Source organism: Hemicordylus capensis, chromosome 5, assembly GCF_027244095.1.
Source record: "Hemicordylus capensis ecotype Gifberg chromosome 5, rHemCap1.1.pri, whole genome shotgun sequence".
NCBI classification, from domain to species: Eukaryota; Metazoa; Chordata; class Lepidosauria; order Squamata; family Cordylidae; genus Hemicordylus; species Hemicordylus capensis.
In genome coordinates this window covers 73,948,342-73,961,872 of record NC_069661.1, presented here as the reverse complement: position 1 = coordinate 73,961,872, position 13,531 = coordinate 73,948,342, and the positions used below count along the sequence as shown (strand labels likewise).

Genomic DNA, 13,531 nt, shown 5'->3' with positions numbered 1-13,531 from the left:
TTATTTTAAAACCCATCTTCAACTTGCAGCCTGGATGCAGAGCTTTGCCACTGCATGGATTGTGTGAGTGTATGAACCAGCCTCCCGTTTGGAGGATTTGGAGGGTAGGGCTGGCTCCCAGAGTGCTGCTAGGGCAGAATGAGCAATCCTGCTTCTCTTGGATTTGTGGATCCTGCCTCTTTGCAAAGCTTGTCCTTGCAGCTCTAGAGATCCTACTCAGGGCTACTTGTGAACATCTTGCAAGAATTCTGTCATGAAGTTCCTTGGCACCCATAGCCCCAAATAAATGACACGACACAGGAAATGGGTTAAAACTAGGGCGATAACTTTATTAACCTAGATTCAACAAAGAGATGCAGTGTAGCCAAGCCACAATGCAGCTGCCACCCCTAGGGTGCAGCACCGTATCCCTTCCTCTGACCTGCCATCACGGTGCTGGTGACCATGGGGCTACTCTATTTAAAGGCACCGCTCCTAACATGGGCCAGATCAAAAACCCCTTCCAGTGCAACAGTGCAGAGTAGGCAAAAAACCAGCCACCTCCAGGCCAATCTGGGTGGATGGGAAAAATTCCTACTCAGCCCCAAAAGGCGGCCAGCTAATCCCACACTGTCGCCCAGGGGTGTGTGTGAGCAGATGCCAAGGTGTTCCTGCAGAAAACCAGCAGAGGTTGGGGGTTGCTTTTATTAGCATGCCCTCATCCCCCTGGATGGCCCTATGGACCGAGGATAAGGGATGTGCTCATATCATTTCAGCGCCTCGTTAGAGGGGCACCAAAATGATTCATCCGGTTCAGACATGCCGATCCAGGAACAGCCCTACTGAGGATGCAGTCACAGCATGGTCCATTGCGTTTTCCAGGCTTGTTTCTTATACCTTGCCAGGAACGGATGCAAAACCAGCACCCGCCACACTGCATGCAGTGCTAGGAGAAGGTGTAGTCTTGCACCCAGGCTCAGAATCAAGAGATGGGGCAGCGGAAAGGGTTGCAAACTCAGGCCACAACTTTAGAAACTAGTTTGAGAGGGGTTCTGTGAACTAAGGTGTGGCTTTGACGCCTGGGGTGAAGCTTTGTGGTGCAACAATGCCTCCCTGATAAGAAGGGGGTGATTTTTGCCTCAGAGGTGAAGGCAAAAATCCTCTGTATGGAGAACTATCCTGCCTTCCACACAGAAGAAACCTTTGGTGGTGGTGGGTCTTCTCCCAACATCTTGAATGGACTTGAGGCTTTGGGGAACCTAGCCTTAAAGGGAGTGGGAATCTGGTGTGGGCTTGCTCTCCTCAACCTCTTCCTGCCTTGTCTAGGGCCCACAATTCCATCCACCCAGAGGGGAGATTTGTTGATTTGTGTTGAGGTGTATTGACCTGGCTGAGATTGCCCTCTGCGTTTGCCTCAATAACAATGCCAAGAGTTGTTCTGGGAAGGGCTTCTTTGCTGCTAGGATGGAGAAAGAAGAAAAAGATAACAAGTGTGAGCTTCAGATTGGCAGACCTGCTACGACTTAATTGTCATTTTCTCAATGACCCTCAGTTTCAACTACCTTGGTTTCATGTTGATGTCTTTATCCAGCCCCCTACCAAAGAGCTGCTGCCCAAAATGTGTTGGGTTTTCTAAATAAACACATTGGGTTCTGCACCAGCAGACTATATTAATTATTGCAGGGGTGGCCAAACTTTAGCTGTTGTTGGGCTACAACTCCCATCAACCTCGCTGCTGTTGGAGGCACTAGGGATTTTCTTTATTCCTTCTTTCCTTCCCCTCCCCTTCTTTTGCCTGGCGGGTAGTATTTCTGTTTGGAGATTTAGCTATGTGCTTCCGATAAGAAAACACTCAGACTCACTCAAGCTTGCTCACTGCAAGGAGTTAGTTGCGCTGGATAGCCTGGGCGCTTTCCAGATTAACCCTTACCATAATGTCACTACAGATCTGCAAAGAGTGCTTTCGTATTGCCTACGTATTGACATTGCAGTCCCTGCACTGTCAGCAAGGTGCCATTCACATTTCCAATGCCTTCTTTCGGTTTTTATGGCTTTCTTACAGTCCTGCAACGTTGTAAAAAGATTGCTGTATTTTTCCATTTTAGGGCATGAGGGGCAAACTGGAAAATACTTCTCCCCCTGCTGGTGGACTTGCACCACACCCTTTCATTACGTTGTCAATTCGATCCCACCAGGCTGAAGCATTTTACGGTGGTTGTAACTGTAATCTGGAAAGTGTCCGGCAGTGGAAAGGTGTTTGTGCTGTCACTGGATGGGGTGCTTTATCTTCCCAGAAACTGGGGGGAAGCCCCACTTTGGAATTAATAACTGGGATCTACTGAAATTAATTACAAGAATGCACTGCTCCCTGCTAGGGATCCGATGGGCTGCACACCACCCCGGGGTGTCTTAACAAAGAGCAGTTTGAATATAAAAGGTAGAAACATTTTTAAATATATGAAATAAAAGGCTTATCATCAGCTTAACCCCCCCACACCTTATATATAAATGGAAGCAGAGGAGGGCAGCACACCAGTGTCCCATGGAGTCCAGTAGGGCTGCCCCACCTCCACTGCCCCACTCTCCTCCCAAGCTCCCCACCCATCCTGGCTTGGTCCAACTCTTGTCTTCTCCAGCCCTCCACAGAATTGGAACTTGGATGCAGCCAATCCCTTCTGCATAGCCCCTTTACTCCCCAGACACACCCACATCCAAGACTTCTGAGGATCCATCCCCAAATTGGGTTCACCATGTCTTTGCACCCAAATTGGGAAATACGGGGAAAGGAAACAAGCAGTTCAAAAACAAAAATACAAAACCAGTAACTGATACTGACTATAACCTTGGTTCAGCCATGAGGTGGGTCCTTCGGTAAGACAGCCTTAATCTCAACAGCATTTTCCACTTCTGGGACACCGACTGCATATGTTCCATCTAGAGCTGCCCCGTCCTCCTGGGATTCTGCATTTCCCTTGCCTTTTCTGGCTGTAGTAACTTCTGCAGGAGTTCTCGTTTCTTGGCCAGCATTTTAATCCCTACCCTGAGGGAAATCATGGGGGGGCAGGACTGAATTGTGGCCATTTGCAGAAGGGGGTGTGGGAGTGTCCCGGGGCCGGCTGCAGAAGGGAGGGGTGCGGGAGTGTCCCGGGGCTGAATGCAGAAGGGAGGGGTGCGGGAGTGTCCCGGGGCTGAATGCAGAAGAGAGGGGTGCGGGAGTGTCCCGGGGCTGAATGCAGAAGAGAGGGGTGCGGGACAGTCCCGGGGCCGGCTGCAGAAGGGGGGTGCGGGACAGTCCCGGGGCCGGCTGCAGAAGGGGGGTGCGGGACAGTCCCGGGGCCGGCTGCAGAAGGGGGGTGCGGGACAGTCCCGGGGCCGGCTGCAGAAGGGGGGTGCGGGACAGTCCCGGGGCCGGCTGCAGAAGGGGGGTGCGGGACAGTCCCGGGGCCGGCTGCAGAAGGGGGGTGCGGGACAGTCCCGGGGCCGGCTGCAGAAGGGGGGTGCGGGACAGTCCCGGGGCCGGCTGCAGAAGGGGGGTGCGGGACAGTCCCGGGGCCGGCTGCAGAAGGGGGGTACGGGACAGTCCCGGGGCCGGCTGCAGAAGGGGGGTACGGGACTGTCCCGGGGCCGGCTGCAGAAGGGGGGTACGGGACTGTCCCGGGGCCGGCTGCAGAAGGGGGGTACGGGACTGTCCCGGGGCCGGCTGCAGAAGGGGGGTACGGGACTGTCCCGGGGCCGGCTGCAGAAGGGGGGTACGGGACTGTCCCGGGGCCGGCTGCAGAAGGGGGGTACGGGACTGTCCCGGGGCCGGATACTGAAGGGGGTTATGCAAGTGTCTCAGGGCCGCTGGCAGAAGTGGGGTGGTCCTCCTGAAATACCAAAGTTAGTATATGGACCCTTCTTATTTCTGATCTAGTCCTATTCAGTGGTGCCAATTTCATTTGGAAGTGGATAATGGGATTTTCCTCAGGGTAGGGAAGCAGTATATGGCCCGCCTGGTCCTTCTGGCATACATGAAGGAAAATGACAAAACAGAGAAAGCTTTTGATTACATCTAGGTACTATTTATGAAACAAATCTAAGCAGTTTCTCAGATAAAACCAAATAGCAAAATAAAACAGCAACCAGTTAGGAACAGACTTAGACAATTTAACTTATCAGCTGAAATGATGAAGCAGACAAGGACTACAGTACTTACAGACACTTGGAAAACTGTCCCTCTTTCTAGGACTCTCACTCACCACTGTCAGCATTACATTCACAGAACTGCTACTTAAATGACTTATTTTCTTAATGGCTTTCAGTTTTAACTAGGGATGTGCAGAATGAGTTGCCTGTTAAATGGTTCCCTGCAAAACAGGGCATTTCAAGCAATACAATCTCACAACACAACATCGTACAAAAAGGGGTCTTCTTCTAGATCAACCCAGAACCAACTGGTTTTGTGGCAAACTGGTTTGCTGTTTTGAGCGGCGATTGTGGGTGCCATTTTGGAGGGCTGTTTTAGTGTTTTTCCCTTGCTGATTGGTTTTCTGGCATTACCTTCCAATTGGCTTGTGATCTCCTTGTTCCTTGGTTGGCTTGTCATCATACAAAATCAAGTGTTGTCAGCGGCCATTGTGCCCCCAATGTTTGCGGGGAGGGTGGAGGAAGGGGAAGCCAAAAGCAGGGAGTTTCAAAGTGTATTTAAGGGGCTGCTCGACAGAGAGAGCCACACTCTTTTAGAGGATATCGAAGGAGGGAGCCTGCAGCAGAGCAGAGAGTGGTGGCAGAGAGACTGTGCCAGTGTCTGGCTTACTGTCTTTTTATTTTCCTTGCCAAGTGCTTATTGTTCTATTATTTTAAAAATGGTACCAGCAGCCCTAGTGGTAGTGGGTTTAACTGGCTGCTGCTGTGGGTTTAATTCTGCATATTTGTGTCTTTCCCCCACCCTTCTGACTTGTAACAGCCTTCGGTGCCTTTGACAGCTGGGATGCTGAGATTCTCCCCCTCGCACTTCCCCTCTGGCGGCCCCAAACTGTGCCTTGCTGTCTGCTGCTGTGTGCCTGGGCAGTTTTTGTTTTTGTAGGCTGTGGCTGCCCAACCTGCCAGGCTCTCTCTTTTCCCCAGGTGTCTCCTGGATTGACTGATTTATTTTGCAAGCTTTGTCTTTTAGTCTTTGGGTGGATGGGTGGCCAACTACCCTCCCGGCTAGCTGTTAGGTGCCAGTGTCTGCTCTGCCCAAGTGCCGCCTGGAGATCCTGGCCGGACAGACTCAAGCAGAAGACGCCGAGTCAGGTAGTCCCCAAACAATCAGACGACAGAATATCTTGAATGGCACCTTTTCCGGCAAATCAGGGAAGACAGGAGGCTGCAGCAGGAGGAAGGAGGGGTTCTCCTTTCTTCTCAGAGAAAATGTCTATCTGGTTTTTCTGAGGAAGCCAGAGGTGCACCTAGGTAATGTTGGAGCCAGGAACTAAAGACCTTTGGGGGCTCCCCTCCCCTGCAAATTAAGCATCATCATGCTCCGCCGGGCAACCACTCCATCCAAGACAGAATAAAGACTTACCCCTGCTAACCTGGCAAAGAGGCACCTCCAACCGTGGTGATTCTCTTTATTTAGCAGGGGGAGAGTAACTGGCCCTATCTACCCCCAGCACAGTATTTCCAGTGACTGTTGCTGGTGTCTATCTAATGGTGTGGTTTTTTAGATGGTGAGCCCTTTGGGGACAGGGATCCATTTTATTTATCTTATTTGTTATTTCTCTGTGTAAACCGCCCTCAGCCATTTTTGGAAGGGCGGTATAGAAATCGAATTAATTTAATAATAATAATAATAATAATAATAATAATAATAATAATACTGATAATGGGGATTTGTGGTCCCCAGGAGCTGTGGAGGCCCTGGACTTCGGCCCCAAAGTCCAGGGGTAAGAGCACCTCTGGAGGAAGCTGTAAGGATCCCTCCTGAGCAAGTGTCCACGTTGGCTTGGTTGCTCCTGAGCCCTCACTGACTGTTCCTGCCCAGTAGGCCTTTCTTCTCTTGTCATCCACCCCACAGCCCTGCTACGCCTTTCCCCTTCTGTTGCCCAATGAGGTTCTCTTTTTCTTCTACCCCCTCCCCTCCCCTTCCCTCCCCAGATACACCTCTTCTCTTCTTGACTACTACACCTTCTTTCAAAGTCCGCTGTTTCCTTGCTGGATCCTGCTTTATCTTTACGCATCTTGACATTACACCAGATAGATCAAAGGAAACACCACTTGTCCCCCAAATCTTTCATGGTCCTGTTCTGGTGCCTTTTTTTCTATGGATATAAGGAAAAAACAGATACATCCAGTTGTGTAAGCAGTTAACCCACAGTACCCAGGTCTGAGCAATGTGCAGCCTGGCACACAAGCAGGGAAGAGGGACCGTGTGACTTTGTAACTCTTTCCAGTCACACTCACGATCCACAAATATGACAAATGTGGATATGCTATTTTCAACCAAAAGGGATTCTCAATGTGATTTACATTGCCAAAGGAATGAGAAGAGAGTTCCCTACCCCAAAGAGAATTGGGACACAGACTGTGCAGCAGCACAGCAGAGAGACCAGCAGTAGCCCCAGAAGGATGCTAGGCTGGGTTGATTAGGGGACAGTTGCTCCCCATCCTGCTAAATAGAAGAGAGTCACCACTTTACAAAGTGGTGCTTTGCTCAGTGGGCAAGGGTGAAGTCCTTGTGTGCCACAAGGATGCCTGAAGAGATTTCCTTGTCCCCAAAGGACAAGCCAAAGGTTGCCAGTTGAAATCCCCGCTGGTATGTTTCCCAGACTATGGAGAACACCTAGATCAGGCAGCAGCGATATAGGAAGATGTTGAAAGACATCCTCTCATACTGCGCAGGAGATGGCAATGGTAAATCCCTCTGGTATTCTAGCAAAGACGGCACACTTTACCTTTAAAGGACTCACAAGCATGTGCACACACATACGACACCATCAACAGCCAAGGTGCTGAATAGGGACAGTTGCTCCTGCCCCCGCCCCCCCTCACTAAATATGAGAACTACCCACAAAGGTACCTCTTTGCCCATTCAGCAGTGCTGATTCTGACACAAGGGAGATCCTGGAAGAGCCACTGTGCTGGACTGAATAGGGATAATTGCTCTCCAGGTGCCCAATGGAAGAGACTCCATGTTAAAAGGCATCTCTTGGCCCAGTTAACAGAGGTCCAGCTATTAGCAGATAAAGTAGTTTTTTACAGAAACCCCCTAAGTCTCCTCCAAAGGGAACAGAGGGAGGGCAGGACTCCCTTGAAACTCACCACTTGATGAAGTGGGCCACAGCACAGAAGAGAAGGCCTTTCCATCATGATGACCACGACTCCCCTGGCAGGATGCTGAAGGTTCCCAGGAGTTGACCGTTGGGGTCCTTGAAGCCTTTAACTGCACCTGGAAAATAAACCTTCTGCTAACCCTGGCAGAGGAAAGCAGAGAAGAGAGGAAGCAGCCACTCTCCCAGATCCACTCTCCTATTCAAGGCTGGAAACTGCTTCAGAAACAGCAGAAATTGACTCCCAGCAAACTTCTGAGCAGTTGACAGTTCAGAGGACAGTTAGGTGATGTCATAGAGGGTGATGCCAGAAAGAGAACAAAGAGTTTGAAAAAACCCCAGTGAGGCTTGCTTAGAAAGCAGGCAGTTTCCCCAAAGCATTGCGAACCGCACATTTAAAATCCAAATTAAAAAATATTGTATTGATTTATCATATCTTTATACCACATGGGGCAGTTCACAAGTTAGTCACTTGCACCTCAAACATTGACGCATCTGCCATCTTGAATTGAGATGGTTGATATCACAAACTATGCCGGCGAGGTGTCCCTATGTGTCCCTACAACTGTACCCAATTTCTTTCCTATTGGTCCGGAAAAACACGCACGCACGCACACACACACACACATACACAGAGAGCTGGGTGAGCAGATAAGCCTACTGGGATGTAGGCCCAAAAGGGGGAATCTTGCAAGCTATGAACACTAAAAGCTAAACATTTGGTTTCCAAAAATATGACAAGTGGCAGATTTTTCATGTGTTCCCAATTTTCCCCCTATAAGGTTAATATAGATAGCCAATAGGGATGTCCGGTACGATTCAGGTATAGAATGATTTGTACCCGAATCTACCTGTTTCAGGCGATTTGTATACAAAACAAATTACCCCTCTGCTAGCCCGGCCAGATTCGGGTCCAAAACAAATCGCCCAAATTTCAGAGCTGAATGTTTGGTTGTTTCGGACCTCCATTTTGTGGAGATCTCCGTGCAGTCTCCATTTGGTGCTTTGACATCATTTTGAATTTCTCACCCTTCCAATCCTCAGATTGGTGAACGAAAGCATGGACTGATTTGCTCACAATGCCCTCCTGGTTCCAGACTGGCTCTTTTGGCTCTTGCTACTGCTGAATGACCCCACACTGGCGAGGGGAAGGGTCGAAGAACAGGCAAGGGTGTGGGGAGTTCAAGGAGGGATTTTTGAATAGATTTAAAGAGGCAGCAGCCACCATTCTGCCTTTCTGCCTCGTGGGAGGAGAGAGAGAACTTTGCTTTGACTTGACTTGCTTATTGCTTCGCCTTGCCAGCCTGAGTCCAGCCTGCCTTGCCACCCAGCCTGTCTGCCTGCCCCTGCTGCATGCTAGCCTGGCTTGTGGTTTTAGGGGTGAGTTGGCATCCTAAATGCACTACACCACAATCTGCTCTAGGCCACCCTGGTGCCCCCCAAGTGGAGTTATGGGGCTGCTGAAATCCCCATTATTCCCTATGGGGAAAAGCTTAAGACACACACACTTCAGAAATTCTTTTAAAATCACCCCTTTGCCCAATTCATTTGAAAAATGGGTGGTAGCTTCTTTGCACCCATTGGGCACTACCACCCACCACAACCTGCTCTGGGGCCCCCTGGTGCTCCCCCCCCTCGGGAGTTATAACTAAGGCTGCTGAAATCCCCATTATTCCCTGGGGGGGGAAGCTTAAAGACCCGTAAACTTCAAAAATTCTTTAAAAATCACCCATTTGCCCATTTCTTTGAAATTTGGGTGGTAGCTTCCACTCATTGGGCACTGCCACCCACCTCACTCTTTTGGCCCCAGGACCCTTTTTAAAATCTGAACTGATTCAGATTTTAAAAATTCAGGTACAAATCGAATCTGGGGTGATTCGGGGAGGGGAGATTTGGGCCCAAAACAAATTGGGGGTGATTCAATTCGGGGACAAATCAAATTGAAAAAATTGATTTGTGCACATCTCTACTTCATATACAGAGCTATTGAAGAGTTCAATGCAGGGGCATAGCAAGGTTGGAGTGGGCCCAGAGATGAGATTTTCAAATAACCCCCCCCCTCAAAGTCCAGGGCCTCCACACACCCCAGGCTTCCAAGAATTTAAGTCCGATAGTTCATAATAAGTATGCTGCCTGAAAATACATCTCACTGAATACACTCACACACACTTCACAATATATAGTGATATACATTTAGTACTATATATTTGTGCTACTTTTAATGCCTAGAACAAACTAGAAACACTAATGATTAAAATGGGCCCCTCGCTGCAGATTAGCAAAGGAGACGTTCAACCATGCAGTGAGAGCCTATGTATGTTTTCTCAGAATTCTGAACAAATTCAGTAAAGTTTGATTCCAGGAGGTTTTTCACAAGGGGCTTTTAAAACCCTTTAACACACATCTCCTCTGGAATGGAGGTGCTGCATTCACATGTTGGCCAGATTTACCGTGAAGTCCCTGCAAGTTATTGGGGAGCAGTTCACACATAAGAAAAATAAAATAATATAAAAGCACCACACATGCTTCACAGTTCTCACTCAGACCTTCTGGTTTGCAAAACAACTGGAACATAAGTGCATTTATGAATGAATGAATGAATGAATGAATAAAATATATTTGTTCCAGAAGTTTTTGTAATTTTCTGCCATGAAACAAGCCACTTATAGGACTGTTTTAAATTAAACATTCACAGACTTCTCAGTCTCTCCCTCCCCCCCCCCCATATCAAAGTCCTATGGCAAGCAGATCCCTATATATGGGCAGCGGGTGGGGGGGGGACCACAAAAAGGAATTCACATTCTACCTGGCAAAGGCTGAGCTGTCTGGCCTGGGCAGAGTGTCTGCTGCAGAGTACTGTGGTGGCTGCCAGCCTCCTTCCTTCTTGGGGCCTGATGGCCTACTCAAGCTCAGGCTTCAGCGAGGCCTACATGGAGGCCTCCCTGCAAGCCCCTCCCACCGGCCGATCAGCTAAGGGACGGGGAGAAAAGGAGCTCCTAGCAGGTTGTCCCCTGCTTTAGATTGCAGGCCAGGAGGACAAGCAGGAGAGAGGGCGAACAGGGCAAGTGGCTGAGGGGGCAGGGGGCAATGGGGAGTCATGTGAGGTGTCTCTGGGGGGGGCCCTCCAGGCAATGGGGCCCTCAGACAACTGTCTCCCCTTGCCTAATGGTAGTTCCGCCCATGGTTCAATGTATCTCTATGAAGGTGCAAGAAGACTCTTCAGAGACTGCACTGATTCTAGGTTATCTCCTAATGAGCTCATACACAGCAGTGGCACCCCTCAGATTAGCCTATCACAAGGTAAAGAGATAGATTTCCCTTCTACCTAGTGCAAAAAGATGAAATAGGATTCTCAGGACTTAGGACAACCCCATCCATGTATTACTTGCTGCAGTAGGACTAGAAGGCAGAGGACACAGATCTTTTTTCCATTTGTAACTGATCAGTGGACTTATTCATGTATGAAACCATTGGTACTTTGGCCTTTACTTTCCCAGGATTCCTCTGGCACTACTCTTGGTCATGCTATGGGTTTATGAAGGCTAAATAGCCACACTTCTTATAGGCTGAGCACTCCTGTCTGGGAATGTTAAAAAAAAAATTGGGAATGCTTTTAATTTGAACAGCCTCCATTGCTTCAGCCAGAAATATTAGCCCTCTCACCCAATAAGTTCATAGTAAGTCATTTCATACAGGTGGAGAGAAAGTAGTAAAGGAAATATGCTATGTTGAAACAGCACAAATTATGGATAATTGGCCAGAAGCCTAAAAAATGGAGCTGTGCATCATGGTTTAAAGGGGCAGGGTCTAACTTTACATGACACTATGTCACCAAAGAAATGAAGGCTGCAAATCCTAAACATACATCCTTCTGAGAACACATGGCTAGGAACATACCCCGTCTTCCAAGTTCTTTAATTAGCATCCTATTTGTATCCTGATCTTTTGAGAAACTCAAGAATACATGGAGGTCTCTTCATTTTATCATCAAAGCAACCCTGCAAGATATGTTAGGATGAGAGTTTTTGGGTGGCCTGGACCAGGGCCGGGTTAAGTTAGTGTGGGGCCTGTAGCATATGTTACGAATGGGCCCCAAATTAAAAAAAAATGCACATAAATATTAAAACATAAATTATTTACTTGCATAGTAAAGTAATTCAATTTTTTCATTTGCCTAGTGCCCCCCCCCACCAACCACCCCATGCCGCTACTCAGCTGAGCCAGCCAGTCAACAAACTTTGCAAAACACACACACACACACACACACACACACACTTTTGTGACTCCTGACCATGGGTTCTCCTTTGGAGTTATTTTCACAAAGAGAAAGGGGGTGGGGAACAAAACTCTGAATGTTTAAATTAAAAGGTTCTCAGGAACTCTGTACTTTGAGAAATCTGAACCTATTAGCAATTTTGGCACACAACAGTGGGTGTTTGATTCCAATGTGTGCAGAACATATTGGATCCCAGCAGCCATCACATTAAAAGGGCCATTTGACAATATTAAGAATATATGTTTAACCTCTTGTGCAAGCCTGACAGGAAAGCAGATGTATATTTAAAATAGTTGATGCATTGCAAATGAATGTGATTATGATGAGGTGCATTAGCAACTTCCATGAAAACAGAAGTATCCAAAAGACAATCTTTTGGCAGGAGGCACAGCCTCTTTCAATCTAAATTACACTAACATGCTTAATATTAAAAGGAGGAAATGCACAAATCATTCAGTGCAACCCTAAGCATGTTTACTCAGAAGTAAGTCCCACTGAACTCAATGAGCCTTACTCTCTAGTAAGTGTGCTTAGGTTTGCAGCCTCCGTTTATCTTTGGACAATTTCAACGGGCATCCCAGTGTAAAGCTAATGAAGTTGGCAATGCAGCAGTAGTTATTTCAGTTCTAGAGGAGAGGAGAGGAGCTCACCTTAAATTTGGCAGCCAGTTCCTTGAAAAGCAATGATCACAAATTCCCTCCCAACAACACTAGATACTAAAGGAGGATATAAGTGACGTTACCCAACAAGACCGTGATATAAGCTCCCCTCAACTGATCCACTAAACTTTGAGACTCCTATTGCCACGCATCTGAGTTACTTCCGGCTTTCTTTTTCCTCTTAAAGGTACACATTCTCATTGTTTATCTTTACCCTCTCCCAGTCAGTCGGAAAACGCTGGCAACATTCAACTAGCATCTTCTTTAGCTTCCTTTCTTCCGCCGGCATAAGTTAGTTGTTTTTTTAATCTAAACTGCTTTTATTTCTTTTACTCTCTGTGTGTGTATGTTTTAAAAAACTTTTACAGTTTAAACAAATCAAGACCAACTCCCTGGCGATTAAGTTATCTTTGAGACCCCTTTGCAAGCTATCTGTTCCTATTGTTGTTCTTACTGCTCCCTCCACTTAACATAATAGATAACCCAATCAACACCATGGTGCCAGGAAGACCTTGCTTAAATGCCCTCAAGCAAGGCGAGAGAATGGGCAGCAGCATGCAATGAGGAGAGTCAGAGAGCACCAATTAGAGATCAAAAGAAGGGGCAGACATTCAAGCCAGGCATGTGAGACCGGAGAAAATGCGGGGCCCGTAGCAAATGCTACATTTCCTACTATGTTAATCCGCCCCTGGCCTGGACACCCATTGAGCTTTGGCCCTTTTTTACCCATTGGCCTGGGCACCCATTGAGCAGAGAGGTCTCCCCAGTTACTCAGTACTCAAACCACATCACACCAGTTTGAAGATCACAATCCTTAAGTAACCTTGCCATCTTTTCAAGTTGTTTGGGAGCAATCGGAAAGAGTACGGGCAGGCAAACCAGCCTTGATTTAGCTTGTGATTATAGTCCTGTTACTTCTACGTAGGGAACAATTTAAAAACATTTCAGACAGGCAATGCTCTGCCAGAAAAACCATTCTCCACTTATTCTGTTAGCATACATTATTGCCCTTATCTTAATCCATGTTAAGTGACTGAACTCAACTGTACGTTTATGTCCCAGTAGCAGATGGCACTCCAATTATTCATATTTGTGATTGCCTTAGAAAAAAAGAACACACAATATTTCCCAGCACTTTTTTTTTTAGTTTAAATTTCCCTGGTGAGTTAATTGTTAATTATTCCTTGTCTCATAAGGTATTTTTAAACCCTTTTACCCATATATGGGAAATTGTGTAATCAGGCCTTTTTGCTCTTTATTTCTTTGTGGATCCTTCATTTGTTCAGATAATATGCTTTTTTTATTACACTTTGAACACATAAACTCAG

At 47.5% G+C, this 13,531-nt stretch overlaps 1 long non-coding RNA gene across 4 annotated transcripts; it reads right to left on the bottom strand.

Moving 5' to 3' along the window:
* Window positions 1–304: 304 nt before the first annotated feature.
* On the bottom strand, window positions 305–10,950 carry LOC128328435 (uncharacterized). Of its 4 annotated transcripts, none has more exons than XR_008309214.1 (4): window positions 10,932–10,950; window positions 7,261–7,387; window positions 6,127–6,260; window positions 305–3,980 (listed from the first exon to the last, which is right to left on the bottom strand). It is a non-coding gene; the product is annotated as an uncharacterized LOC128328435 (long non-coding RNA). The 4 variants fall into 4 exon arrangements; XR_008309212.1 differs by lacking the exon at window positions 10,932–10,950 and adding an exon at window positions 10,594–10,898; XR_008309213.1 differs by lacking the exon at window positions 10,932–10,950 and adding an exon at window positions 10,654–10,898.
* Between the last annotated feature and the right edge of the window lie 2,581 nt (window positions 10,951–13,531).